Source organism: Podarcis melisellensis (genome assembly GCF_964234715.1).
Source record: "Podarcis melisellensis genome assembly, chromosome: 4".
Taxonomy (NCBI): domain Eukaryota; kingdom Metazoa; phylum Chordata; class Lepidosauria; order Squamata; family Lacertidae; genus Podarcis; species Podarcis melisellensis.
The window spans coordinates 40402656-40417669 of record NC_138531.1 but is presented as its reverse complement, the minus strand read 5'-3'; the positions used below and the strand labels follow the sequence as shown (position 1 = coordinate 40417669).

At 40.4% G+C, this 15014-nt stretch overlaps 1 protein-coding gene across 2 annotated transcripts in view; it reads right to left on the bottom strand.

Annotated features, from left to right (window-relative positions):
- The window catches only part of RAI2 (retinoic acid induced 2), a 98302-nt gene that overhangs the window by 37974 nt on the left and 45314 nt on the right, over window positions 1-15014 (bottom strand). Inside the window, exon 4 of one of the 2 annotated variants that reach the window (XM_081907631.1) lies at window positions 7657-7734. The exons of the other annotated variant lie outside the window; for it this stretch is intronic. The gene's annotated coding sequence lies outside the window, so the exon portion shown is untranslated. The remainder of the gene's footprint in view (window positions 1-7656; window positions 7735-15014) is intronic. 2 annotated transcript variants of the gene reach the window in all.

Genomic DNA, 15014 nt, shown 5'->3' with positions numbered 1-15014 from the left:
GAGCTTATTATTTCTTTATATGAACTTACTATATTACCCACCATAATAATAATGTGTATTATGTATATCAGCAAATATATCTCATGTCATGAAATATCTGGGGCATTTTTTTTATATTGCCCAAGAATCCTCAAATGCTATTTTTTTTAAAAAATAAATCCTAAAGTGAGCTAAATCACAATAGAACCCTAAATTATAATTATGAGATTGAAATAAATAAGGAAAATAAAGTATCTACCCATTTTGCAATTCCCATGAAGCGTGAAGAGTGCACATGTGTAGATTCAGCCACGTGCCTCTGAAAACAAAATGCATCACAAGTAGAGGTTCCATGTTTTCCTTTATAAGTATTATTTTGTATGAAGATGGTATGTGCCTGATTCTACATATGCAAGAGCCTTTTACATGCCTGTGTCTTTTTTGTATTTGAGTATGGGTGAGGATGTGTTTCCCATGGAAAGGCATTCCTCTTCTGGTTTTACTAATTAAATGAACAATCTCAAAATCTTTTTAATAAATTCAACCTTGATCCAAAATATCATGCTGCTCTATGCAACTGAATATTAACTTTTTGAAATGCAGGCTCAGCTGTTGGGTTGCAGAGGGGAAGAATCACACTCTACATCTAGGTGGAGAAGTATGTGTACTATTACTATATGCGTAGTGTCCTGAGTAGGAGGCAATTTAGTAGGGATTATAAATGCAAACTGCAGCAAAGCACAGAATGTGCATACAAAATGAACACATTACAAATTCAAAGACTAGGCTACAATATGGCTGGCTATATTCCTTCCATGTGCTGGACAATCTTGGGGAAATGGGCATTCTAATGGGTCATGTTCTACATCCAATTTTCCAAAATTCACTGGAAAAATCTTGTGTTAGATTCAACACAAAATCATCTGAAGTTGTCAGGATCTGTAACTCTATACAGTACTCAAATGCTCAGAAGTATGGAGCAGTTTCTTATTGCCCAATTCAGGCTCCAGAGTTCATCTGAGCCAAGAAAAGTTACTCTTTTTTTCTTTGTTTAATCCCCATGGCTTCAAATACAGCTACTCTGACTTAACTGCCTTGCATGCAATCTTGATTTCTGGAAGGCTGACCATTCCAGGTTCAATGCTGATAGGAGCCCACAGTATGCCAGATTCTTTTAAGTAGAAAAAAAGGAAATCCCAAGGAAGAAAGGGACTTACGCCAGAAACAGCATAATATAAAATGACAAAGGTAAATGGATACAGGATGCCAAATACAAGAGTTCGTTTTTAAAAAGGAAACTTTTTCTTTAAAAGCATGTTAACAAAATAACATAAATAATGAGAAACAACCGTCTTCCCAGCAAATATACCATGGCTCAAAGCTTTTCATCTCTGGAGCAAATGCTTTTATATACTCCAGTAAACCATGAATTATATAGTAATTTAACTCCAAGCACATTCATAATTTCCCATTAGGGGGCAAGGAGAGTTTCTTCCCCTTCCTTTTTAATGGGGAAGTAGAGGAAAGGACAGGTCATTCTAAGGGTATGACAACTTGTATCCTTTCCCTTCACTCATCAGGCCAACAGACACACACTTGTACTGAGTGAGTTGTATCACTTGGGAGAGACCAATCATAGAAACGCCAACATAAATTAGATACAAACATCTTCTCAGCTTCCCTATATCTGACTATCAAGTCCAATATGTGTATTTTTATCAAGCATTTCATATAAATGAAACTATGGGAGTTTGTAAAGATTTTATGTGGTTCTGGCAAGAAAATAAAAGATTTGGTGATAACTTGCAATGATGAGTCCAGGAATTTGTCCAACATATATTGCGCGTTTTATTAATTTTCAAATATATTAAAAGTATTTTGAAACCTGTTTTGGTCATGCAGCTGTTAATATGCATTAATAAAATGTGAGGATGATCAGAGTAACACATCAGGTACTGATGATTCTCTTATGTGACCTTCAGTGTTAAGCAAGCTGAGCACCCGCAGCTTATATAAATTGTTCACACATAATGTAACACTTCTGTTACATGTTGACAGACTAGCTTGGAAGTTATAAAAATAGACTAGTAGAAAATACGGTGGAGAAAGAATGCAGGCCTAACTAAGCAGGCCTGAAAAGAATCAGAAAGCAGGACTCAAAAACTTATATGTAATCCCTAAGACATACTAGCAGCTGACAGCTATCAAACAGCCAGAAGAGAATCTATCTATATACATTCATAAAAAGCACATGTGGTACACACTACAAACGACATATCACTACAATGAATCAAAACAACTTTGAAAAGTAGTTGGGTTGGGGTTTTTTTTTAATAAAAAACACACATTCCAAAATAGCATAGTTTTTAAAAGAAAGCAGGAAGGACATCTGTACCTCTTGTGGCAATGAGTTCCACAGGGCACGACCTGCCACACTAAATGCTCAGTCCCTGATAAAGGCAGACTGAACTTCAGGTGGGTGGGGGAACCATCAAAAGGATGTCTCACTGGCTGAGGTGGAGCACGGAATCAAGTGGTTCTTACATCACATTAGGCCCATTTTAAGGTTTTGTGATTTAACACAAGAACCTTCAATCTAGCTTGGTAGCAAACTCGCAGCCACCATGGCTTTCTCAGCAAAGAAGCAGCATGTTCATCAGCTCAGAAGCTTTATCTAATATTCATAGCACAAGACATATATTTAGGGAGCTGTTCTGGGCAGCACTTGAATGAGCCAACAATGGCTTCCTTTGCCAGCCAGAAATATGACTGGGAAATGGATTCCAATTTACGAGTCAACTGGCCTTCCTGCATCAATTGTAATCATTCATGGGGGAAAAACATGTTCTTTCTGAAGAAAGATGCTATAGTGAATTTGCTTATGTATTTAAACTGTTTACTGTAGTCAAAGGCAATCCAATTGTCCCCTGGGGAAACAGTTTCATTTGCCTATGCAGGAAATCATGGACATGGGCCATTTGGCAATTGCTGTTGTAAAAAAAAATATAAAGGGGGAAGCTCAGGAATCACAGCCTGTGTGTGAGGGTGTATGTGTGAGTGTGTGAGAGAAGTATTTGTGCCAATGAGGTGTTTTCAAGGTGCTCTTTCTTAGTCACCCATCCATCTTCATAACATACTCGAAACACCATTCTAATGAAACAATTGTCATTGTTTTAGTTGCTCATTTACTATTTCTGCTTTTGTTTTTTAAGCACCACTTTACAAATTGCTGGGAGAGATTTACTTGGAAGACTAGAATATATATTCTTCTAGATCATCTGGATTTTTGATGCAGCATCAGGAAGCAATTATTTTTTAATAGTGTAGTGAAGCTGGAGTCTTCAAATTAAATCATTTCCCATAACTTTTCAAAGAGAATGGTTGCTTGTCATGTCGCAAGTGCTCAGTCAGAACAGCTGTTGCTTCCACCAAGCAAAGCCCTATGAAATATTTGTCTCCAAATGAATGCCATTACCTAATGGCATGGGTATTACAAGCAAAGGATCACCTCACACAAAGCAGTGAAGAAGACTTTTGTATTGATTTGTCAGCCAGCGACAACAGGCTATAGGGCAAGGGTCTGCATCCCCCTAGGCTAAATTTGACATTGATATTGAAACTGCCCTCCAAAAAAAGAATCCAACCCAATGACGTTCTGATTGATGAAATAAGGCCAGATGATGCCCAGATGGTTTGTAGATTGACATTGGCCGCCTGTACACATCCAAATCACTTCCGTGTGCCTCTGCTGAAAATTTGTGCTGGGCTAATCAGAGTCTGAATTTTGAGGTGTGTGAAAAGTACAGTAAGTGAAAAATACCTTCTCAGTCAGCACACAACTTTCTGAAAAGAAGAGCGTGACTGCAATAATGTGACATCAATAATGGTTAGCTGGCTTACTAATAACAGAATCAGCCCCTACGTTACAAATTGAATGATCTCTGCTGTTGCACTTCCAACAGCTATTTTTAAATTTTTATTGCAAGCCCCCTTGGATGGGCATTACCAAGAGAAGTGATCTGGAAATGTTTTAAATAAAAATAAAAGTAAGCTTTCTAGGGGAACCCCCCCAATGGCGTAAAGGTAAAGGGACCCCTGACCATTAGGTCCAGTCGTGGCTGACTCTGGGGTTGCGGTGCTCATCTCGCTTTATTGGCTGAGGGAGCCGGCGTACAGCTTCCAGGTCATGTGGCCAGTATGACTAAGCCGCTTCTGGCGACCCAGAGCAGCACACGGAAACGCCGTTTACCTTCCCGCCGGAGCGGTACCTATTTATCTACTTGTACTTTGACGTGCTTTCGAACTGCTAGGTTGGCAGGAGCAGGGACCGAGCAACGGGAGCTCACCCCGTTGCGGGGATTCGAACCGCCGACCTTCCGATCGGCAAGTCCTAGGCTCAGTGGTTTAACCCACAGCGCCACCCGCGTCCCTGGAAATGTTTTAAATAAAAATAAAAGTAAGCTTTCTAGGGGAACCCCCCAATGGCATAGCATTCAATTATTACAGAGAGGAAGTCAGCCATCTCTCTTTTCAGGCTCACTTTCAAGACTGCCTAGCTATTGTTCGCTTTCATACACACAGACAGACACCTGGCTGATGTCACCTCCAGACAGGGGAGGGCAAGGCAAGAAAGAGATGCCCCTTTGTGCTAACTGACCAGAAGGATCTCTAGCTATTTACTTTCTGTAGGAACCCATTTCCCTGGGCTTATAATACAAAGTGGGTACTTAACTGACCAAGCAAGGGTATTTATGTCACAAAGAAACAGCCCCCTTTCCCTGCAGAATCCCATATTTACAGCTGTAAAATCAAAAGGCAGGAGGAGACTCCAAAAACCCATTTAGTCCAACCCCAATCTCATTGCAATGCATAGGAGAAGCTCCAGTTTTAAACTGCTGCTATTTTATATTTAGGACACTTATTTATTGGCAATCATTTTTCTAAAGTGATAATTATATACAGCATTTTACCCGATATGTATAAATGGTTCACTGTGGAAAATCTTACATGTAAATTAATGAGAGTTCCATTTCATGGTCTAGATTTGCATTAGTCCATCAGTTTATAATTTCCCCATCCCTGTATATAAAAACCCTTCAAAACCAATGCATGAAATCTCAGAGTATGCTGGCACTAGTGAACTGTTATGTGACAGCTCCTACAATCAGCATAGCCTCTAAATGAGTAATATTCATTGCGCCTAGCCGCTAATGTCATGGTGATGGCACATGACATTACATTATGATGCAAATACAGAGTGATCCAAATAGCTCATAATATATCAAACAAATAATGTATGTAAAAACGATCCCGGTAACACATGATATAAATAAATTTGTTATGACTGAAATGATATACAATTTAAATGTCACATCCATTCCTCAAAAATTGAGGCTAGAAGACGGCGACCTTTCGCATGGTACCCTAATCATCCCTAGGCACATTGTATCTTTATGAATTTATTCCTGCATTTCATCAGAGTACATAGCCCAAGCAAAGGAAGCAAGTGACCCATGATCTAAATTTCTTTTTTTAAAAAAATAACATTATACAAATATGGCAATATCAATATTTTATTGCAAGGGCAACCCAAATGCAACTTACTCTGAAAACCCATTCAACTCTATGAAGTCCCTCTTGCAAATCAGTTTGGAATCTTTATCTTTACAAATGTCATTTACTAACATGATGGATAAGATCTAATCAAAGGAGACCAGACAACAAAAAATACTGGGTGAAAATGAAAGCTTCATTCATAGGTTAGTGTGCTTTTTAAAAAAACATAGTGCATGTTTACTGCTGACATCTGCATAGAGAAACCAAGTAGGGAAACATAGACACCAAATAACAATGAAGTTCTGGAAATGTTGCGAGGATGAAAGGTGCCGATGGTGTTGCAGTCTTGCTAATTATTGTCTCAGATGGAATGCTCCCTAGATTACTATAGTGGTACCTCAGGTTACATATGCTTCAGGTTACAGACTCCGGTAACCTAGAAATAGTACCTCAGGTTAAGAACTTTGATTCAGGATGAGAACAGAAATCGTGCTCCAGCGGTGCAGTGGCAGCAGGAGGCCCCATTAGCTAAAGTGGTGTTTCAGGTTAAGAACAGCTTCAGGTTAAGAATGGACCTCCGGAACAAATTAAGTACTTACCGGTAACCCGAGGTACCACTGTAGAAGCATATTCTCTTAACAAAGGCATGATGGGAGTGATTTCCCCAGGTACAAAATGCTCCTGGAAAAGCCCATCAAGGGTGAAGCTACAGGCTCAAAACTCCTGTGTAATCAGAGGAAGAGTGAAATATAAATAAGTAGATGAAATGGATATATTCCCCAAACTTTAGATGTTTGGTCTTGGCAGCTTCTGAGAAGTAAATTGAACAGTGTGAATTAGAAAAGCTGCACATGTAACTGTCATTTAGAGAATCTGGCGTTTGTTCAGTGTTGTTAACTATAACTTCTTGAGGGCATGAAGAAGCAAATTCTCATTGATTGTGTGTGTGTGTGTGTGTGTGTGTGTGTGTGAGAGAGAGAGAGAGAGAGAGAGAGAGAGAGAGAGAGAGAGAGAGATTCATTCACTTCTCTTGTGCCAGGAGGGTATTTTGAGACTGAATCGCAGTTGCTATATTACTGAAATAAGAAGGGTAGGCTTCCACATTTTTAGCTGCTTTTTAAATATAATCTCTTCTTTGGTGTGGCCTTTCAAAATGATCATGGACAATATATGTACTCTCTTGTCTCTCTCTCCATTATTTAAACCAATCATAAATAGCATCCCTAAGAGCAGGGAAAACCTTCAACCATAACTACTAAGGACTGGAATTCTTTGGAGACAAAAGACTGGAAACTGCAAAGGAAACAACACTGCTTTTGTTTGCTTTGCTGGTGTGTTAAATCTGTTGCAAATGGAGCATAAAGCTTGTCATATAACCTCAAAATGAACAGCTCTTTGGCTTGTTTTTTTTTTAAAAAAAGAGCATTAAAGTACATTAGCCTTGTGTTCCCTGCTGACTACACAGCAAGAATAAGCACATACATAAAAACATTAAAACTGAATCATATAGACCATAGGTTAATTTCATAGAACAGACTCCAGACACAGTTGTCATAGTACCATCATAATGTGCACCATTAATACAAAAGCTGCAAATGCTACAGAGGACAGAGATCCCAACAGGACAGGGGGAAGAAGGTGGTTTTTGAGGTATACCGAGATGAAGCCACTGAGGGTCACAGAATCAAAACTAGAACCAACAGTTGCGCCCAGAAGGCTGTCAGTAAATGCTGAAGCTTTAGTGCAAGGCAGTCCAGCCTCTCATACCAAGTGGGCTACAAGAGCACTTCCACACAGAACCCGGGGCAGGGGGCACACACTGAGTTACATTTCCATCTTTAGGGAAGTTTTTAATGTGTGGCATTTTAATGTATTTTTAATCTTTGTAGGAAGCCGCCCAGAGTGGCTGGGGAAACCCAGCCAGATGGGTGGGGTACAAATAAATAAACTAAGAGTAATCATCATCATCATCATCATCATCATCACATAAATTAAAGTGTTTGCAATGTAGTTAATATCAGTGTTTTTCTTTTTTAGCTGTTCCTGAGCATGAACTATATTTTTGGCTCACTTTGGTACAGACAGAACAAAGGCTAGTTGGGGTTGCTTTGAAATATTTACCTTGGATGGGGCAAATATGAAGGATGGCATAGGACGTAGGTGAAGCATTCACATGTCTTCGTATACATGATCTTAAACCTATGGAATGACGTTGGAAAACATATTTCCAGATATATCACTTTTGGATTTTCTTGACTATAAACAACATGAGCCTGGGTAGTATTAGGTATGCCTAACCCCTTTGATTTTAATAGGGACCACTAACTCTGGATAGGATTGGGCTGAAGGGGCTTAATAATAATGATGTCCTTTTCCAAGGTAATAAATAATAGTGTCTTTTTCTAAATTTTGTGGATGTTGGATGGTAGAAATTGAATGCTTCTTTTGTGAGACATTTCCTTTTCGGAATGCACATTTTGCATTTTAACTAAACTTGATTGAAAATGCTCTGCATATTGCTTGTTTTATTCTCCCAAGTTGGAAAAATAATAAAGTCTTATTAAAAAGAGATATCTCTACAGGATCAGGATGGTGCCGGCAATCTCTCTCTCTTGCCTTGACACACAGATGTGCTGCAGAGTTACTAGACTGGCTGGCTAAGTGAGCATTCTTGGCTTGCGCCCAAACAGGCCCTCCTCCCTTCTTCCCTTTGCCCTATGGATGCAACATCTTCCATATAAGAAAAACCTTAACATCTCGCAAGGAAGTGTGAATGTCACAGTGGGAGGTGAGCAGGGTGCATGCTCTCTTCCAGCACAAAGCAGCATGCTTCCCTTATTTAATTAACTTGCACCTGCTGTCTTATTTCCTAGGTCTGTGCCTATTTTGCGCTACAGACCAACTGGCAGGCTGCAAGGTCACATTACAAAAGCATGCCCCAGTCAGAGAAACACGGCAAATCTTGTCTTTCCAGGTCTTGTCATTGTGTTGCTTATAACGTACACGTGTGTGTGTGTGTGTGTGTGTGTGTGTGTGTGTGTGTAAAAGAAATAAGCTTGCAAAATAAGGCACCTTGCATTCCAAATCCTAAATTCAGCTGTTGAATTGCAGTGTGTTAAACTCCTTACCACAATAACTGTTAACTGAAGGCTGAACATTGATTTTAAAAATACAGTGGTACCTCGGGTTACATACGCTTCAGGTTACAGACTCCGCTAACCCAGAAATATTACCTCGGGTTAAGAACTTTGCTTCAGGATGAGAACAGAAATCGTGCGGCGGCAGCGGGAGGCCCCATTAGCTAAAGTGGTACCCTCAGGTTAAGAACAGTTTCAGGTTAAGAACAGACCTCCAGAACGAATTAAGTTCTTAACCCGAGGTGCCACTGTAAAATAAAATAAAGGTCTTATTGTACCATCATCTTCAGGCTGCAATCCCATGCATCAAGAGTAGAGAACATTTGTCCTTCCAAATGTTGCTGAACCACAACTCCCATCAGCCCTAGCAAATACAACCAAATGAGGATTCAAGGAAGTGCAATGAGTGCCCATCACAAATTGGCTGCCATAGGACATAAAGACTGCCACATCTTTAAAAAAAAAGGAAGAAAAAAGGCAGACCACAAAATGATGCAGGCATGACCCTGCCCCTCACCCCTTCAACTGGGGGGGGGGCAATTACATCTGCTGCCACCCTGTTAACTCACAGAGAAAAGCTCTTTGCACTTCTCCTCTATTCAGAACAGATAGGAGGGTGGGCATCAAATCCTGGCATCCAATGAAATGTGAGCTTATTGAAGGGAGCTGTTCAGCGTAGGAGAGGCTGAGGCAGTGCAAACAGGAACTGAGCAGAAAAAGCAAACTCTTCTGTATTGTGGATTTTTAAAGAAAATATTTACAGTGGTACCTTGGGTTACATACGCTTCAGGTTACAGACTCTGCTAACCCAGAAATAGTGCTTCAGGTTAAGAACTTTGCTTCAGGGTGAGAACAGAAATCGTGCTCCGGCAGCACGGCAGCAGCAGGAGGCCCCATTAGCTAAAGTGGTGCTTCAGGTTAAAAACAGTTTCAGGATCTCTGGAACGAATTAACCCAAGGTACCACTGTACTGCAATTTTTCACAGGTGCCAAAGGAGGTACTGATGGGCACACTTGCACCCACGGACACCATGTTGACAACCCTGGATATACAAGGTTCAGAAGAATTTCAGACCACTCCTTAAAGTGCCTGAATTCAACTGCCCTGTTTCAGTTATCATCGGTGTATTATTACGTCCAGTTATTTGATCTCTTTCTTCTGGAAACGTATGTGAAAGTACATGACTCTCATATCGTAGCAGCATCTAGTTGCTAATAGTAGCCAATTGCAGAAATCTCTAATTTAGGAAGAGTGAAGTTAGAGCCAAACTGCCTTACAATCTAATTATGTTTGCCATTCTTCAAAGTACATGGAGAAAACGAAACATCAGAGGATGTGCTGGGGACAGTTAATGACATTATAAAAATTACTATAAATATCATTTGAAATCACATCAAATACGATATATCAAATGCATTAATGTAGCAGATGCATTTTGTGCCGGGGGAGTAAAGAAAGATAGCCCTATGGATGTGTGATACCATGAAATTACATTTGCATAATAGAAAGTGAATGTTCCCTTCCAGAGCTCAGTAGTAAAGCCTTCATATAGTCAGTAATGAACAATGATGCTTTCGAAGCAGAATCTACAACATCATCCCATGCATTTCATTGAGAAATAAGTTCCTCTGGGGCAAATGCCACTTAAATTCCCAAACAAGTGTATTTAAGATTGCAGGCTTTTGTGTCGCACCATTTCCTCATTAGCACTAGATGAACAATTTGCAATAACAAACTTATTAAACAACATTCCTTTTTACCAGTATCCATGGCGAAAAGCAATTTCCTTACACTTGTGTAAATTGTTGTATGAAGTGATTATGTAATTGGGGACAGTGGGAATGGGAATCAGACACCAAGGACTGAACCCTTGATGCATCTTCATTCAGAATGCATCTTCATTCATATGGGCTCTTTCTATCGGCCCATATGAGACCAGCACGGGTGGCCGGGCCTAGTGAACTTGTAATTCCTTACCCTACAGTTATAATTCGTGGGTTCCCACTTAATTTTATTTTGATTTTAAATGTGATTCGAATTGTATTTTAAACTAATCATTTGATTTTGTGTTTTTAATGTATTATATATTTGGTGTTAGCCGCCCTGAGCCCAATCTCGGCCGGGGAATAAATAAAAATATTATTAATATTTATTATTATTATTGTTTCAGAACGCATCTTCATTCTAGATCCATAATGCATCTTCATTCTGGATTCAGAATGCCTCCATTTGCTATGAAATCTGCTGCTACTTCCATTTCTAATTTTATGTCCAGAGAAGCTAGCTACCATGAGAACAACATGATCATGGCTCCCATTGTGTTTCTAGATGCTGTTGGACCTGTTTGTGACAAGGTCCAGGACATGAAACTTGACATTCTGAAATTATTTTGTATTATTGAAACATTTGCCTTTGTACATTTGCATATGTAACACAGTGTATTCTTGTAACTTTTTCTGTTGTTGTTTTAGCTTTCTATATATCACTTAGTAATATTTTTATATATTAAATGGTATAGAAATTGTCTAATTACAATACGTGTCCCTTTGTAAACAAACAAACAAACAAAAAACAAAAGATTGAAATCTATCACTGCTTTCTCTGTGTGGTGCTTTTATACACCTGGGCGTGTATTCCCTAGGATCCTTTACAAAAGAGATCTTAGAAACCCCTGTGTGATTGTCTCTTAAAATCATCATAGAATTTGAGGGGTTACTAAAGGAAATCCCTCTTGCTCCCCACTCCACCCCTCTCTCTGGAGGGAAACGCGAGTCATTATATTGTAATATTTGTTTATATTGTTGGTGTCTCAAGCAGCAGGAGCACAATAAAACCATAGTGAAAAGAACATATTGTTTATTTTTGTATCAGGCTTTCCTCATATTGGGCTTAGATTTTTTCCGCAAAAAAATTTGGGGAATGTTTGCACTTTTTCAAATGGAAAAGGAGATAAACAATTGAATTATTAATTCAGTTAAGGACACATTTGGAAAGAGATGAGATGGAAAATTTGATCCATGGTGAACTTGAGAGAGGACTGCACCTTGGCAAACCACAGTCTTTATTTTCATTACTTGCTTAGGACTCCTGGTAGTGAATAACTACGTTTTCATTCATTCATTCATTCATAAATAAATAAATAAATAAATGTTTGCATAATCTATGTAGATGTGCACAGAGTTGTCGTGCATGCAGACAAGCAAAGGAATGAATTCACAGGTAGATCTACTAATGCCATTTAGGTAAGTGGTTGTTAAGTTGTGGGTGAACATATCAGACGACACAGCAATTCTTCAAACTGCTCTTGTTTATTCACAGGCCAGAGCAGAACAGAACTGAAGGGTTCAGCCAGCCTGCTTATATAGAGCTCCACTAGAACGCAACAGTAACCATTTTCTGTAACTATCCAATCACTGAACGTCACTTTCAATCCCTTATTTGCATATGTGGACCTGAGTGAAAACTATCTACAGTATCCCTCTGCTGGCCCAGGGTGAGAACTTCAGTACATAACAGTGGTGAAACCACAGTCCTAGACAGCCACATCACAGGCAGAGAAGAATACACGTTTAGAAGTGTTTTCAAAAGTACAGTGGTACCTCGGGTTAAGTACTTAATTCATTCTGGAGGTCCGTACTTAACCTGAAACTGTACTTAACCTGAAGCACCACTTTAGCTAATGGGGCCTCCTGCTGCTGCCGCGCCGCCGGAACACGATTTCTGTTCTCATCCTGAAGCAAAGTTCTTAACCTGAGGTACTATGTCTGGGTTAGCGGAGTCTGTAACCTGAAGCGTATGTAACCTGAAGCATATGTAACGCGAGGTACCACTGTATTTCACCTACAGCAGACCTATAGCAGACCAAAGCCTTCCTAGCTGCCTTTCCTCTAAACACAGACTTGCCTATCCAGTCAGGAGAATGGATGCAGCAAAAAAAATTATATAAAATCCTGGGATGCAAATGTGTATCTTCTCTCCCTCCCCAATTGTCTAGATGGCAGCGATTATGGACAAGGGACATCTACATTTATTGGAGTACCAAATCCATAAGAATTCCCTGGCTACTCGCCTTGTGTGGAACACACTATGAGAGGTTTCAAAAGAAAGCCTACACTGCATTCTTCTGATGTGTTAAGACACTAGGTTTGGCATTATTATTTTTAAAAACCCTGTCTTTATTGCAATCTCCTTGTTCACTCTAGTGCTCTACAAAGGTCACCCGCTCCCTAGTCAGCTTGATAATAAGGATCTGTGAATCAATATTTATTTGACGCTGCACCGATTTCCTCTTAGGCATTATGTCCATGCTGTTAATCCATATTGATGTTTTTCCTGCAGTAAAGGCCGGTTTAAAACAGCAGCATGTGCAGACTGAGAGCAGCACAGCTACAAATGCAGCCATCGATAAAAGTGCATTATATGTTTAGCCAGAACTCTGAGGTCAGAGATGAATGAACACCAGACATTTCACTAGAACTATCTGTATTTGTTGGTTGGTTGGTTGGTTGGTAGGTAGATACCAGTAGCCTGTTCTTACTTTCCTTCTTGACAGTTCAGTGGGTGCATATGGATTTCCTTAAGAGTCAATTACAGACTTGGGGAACTGCTCTGAATTTTTAGTGTCTCCGTGTAGGATTCACTAGCAGACAAAAACCAAGTATCAGGAGCCAGGATGATTTGTGACCAGTCAGGAGGCTGAAATTCTGCCATCCCTTGGCAACAATGGAATCCATTATGAAATCTGATGAAGAATATGGTGAGCCACATTGGGATTTGACCTCACCTGGAAAAGGATCTTTTTATCTATAGCTCGCAGCCATGCAGTGGCGACCCAAGATTTCTTAAAGACAGGCCATTTCCAGACATTGGGTTGAAACAAATATTACGTTCTGATGCTGTGCTCTTACTCTGCCCGCTTCCAGATTGTCTCATGCCCAAGGAGGTTTGCCACCCATCCCTAGAAAAACATGATTGTCCTTTTTTGAGAGAAAAGTGTCCCTTGCCCTGTTGGACTTCAAACAGGATGCCTTTTTTCACATATTTGAACTCCTCCTCCTCAAAACTGCACAGGCAGAGGGTGGGTCTGGTGGGAGGAGGAGAGCGAGAACCTGAGTGGGAAATTCGTGCAGGCAGAGGTGCAAGTCTACTCTATGCAACACACATATTACTTTTTTAAGGGATTGGTTCGCTGAATCAAAATAAATAATGACTAAGCTCCTTTGAAAGCTCAAGCATTTGCAAGTATCCTGCAAACTATCAGAGCTGTGTTGCTACAGTCCATTGCAATGTGTAGTGTAGTGTAGTGTAGTGTAGTGGATTGTTCTCATTAAGCTGTTTTTCTGTACTTTGAATAAGCGTTTTACTGAAGTGACAGCTGAATGGCTATAGTGATGTATTAGATGTAAGAAGAATGTGACTGTTAAAATATGCAGGGTTACGTGTTTAGATTAGTTTTGTGTAATGTGCAAGCACACTGCCTTGCCCCTGCAATTTAGGGGACTGGGGTCGTGCAACATCAGTACACTATGGGCACACACTGCAGGGCTTGCGCACATGACTCAAGCAAACACATGGTGTGTTGTTACGATAATGAAGCAATGCTGCTGCAAAGTCCTAGCTTGAATGTTGGGACTGTTCATGGGAAAAAGAGCGACAGTCAATTCACAGTGCGAAGCACCGGAATTAGCTCAGAGTGAAATATGAGCTCTTCCGTTTATTCCTGTCCGGGATGTACAGGAAGTGTTTGTTACAACACTGCTGGAGTATGGAGAGAGCAGTCATGGTTTTTGTAACGCTGCAAAGACAGAAATAAAAGCATATAAATACGTTTCTGTCTATCTCTTTCCCCTGCCTGGGGGGGCAGGAAAGAGGGGTGTGTTCTTCTCACGTTTGAGAAGAATCGCTGATCGAGACCTTGCCTGCGTCTGCTGGGGAATGCAGCCAGGGAGATCAACAGGGAATCAAGCCGGGTGCCTGGGATTGCTGCCAGCTTCTCATGAGAAGGGCTTGAATTTCCCGACAGTGTGTACACGGCTGCTGCAGAATTTTGAGGGGGCCCAGCCCCCTCCTTGAATTATTTTTGGGGGGCCCAGATGGTGCCCTTTGTAGTGTGATGATAGATAACAGTATAATCACCAGAATTACTCATATTAGTGTTGTCAGAGCTGCCTCCAGGTCCCAGCTCACAGAGGACCAACGCTAGCCGGTTGTAATGTACAAAAGTCTTTATTGAAGTTCAGTTTCCATTTACAAGCCGCAGCGTGCAGCTCTACGTCTAGAACCTAGACCGGCGAAGCTCCGTCTGAGTCTCCGCCCCCTATACACCAGTTTAAGACCCTGGC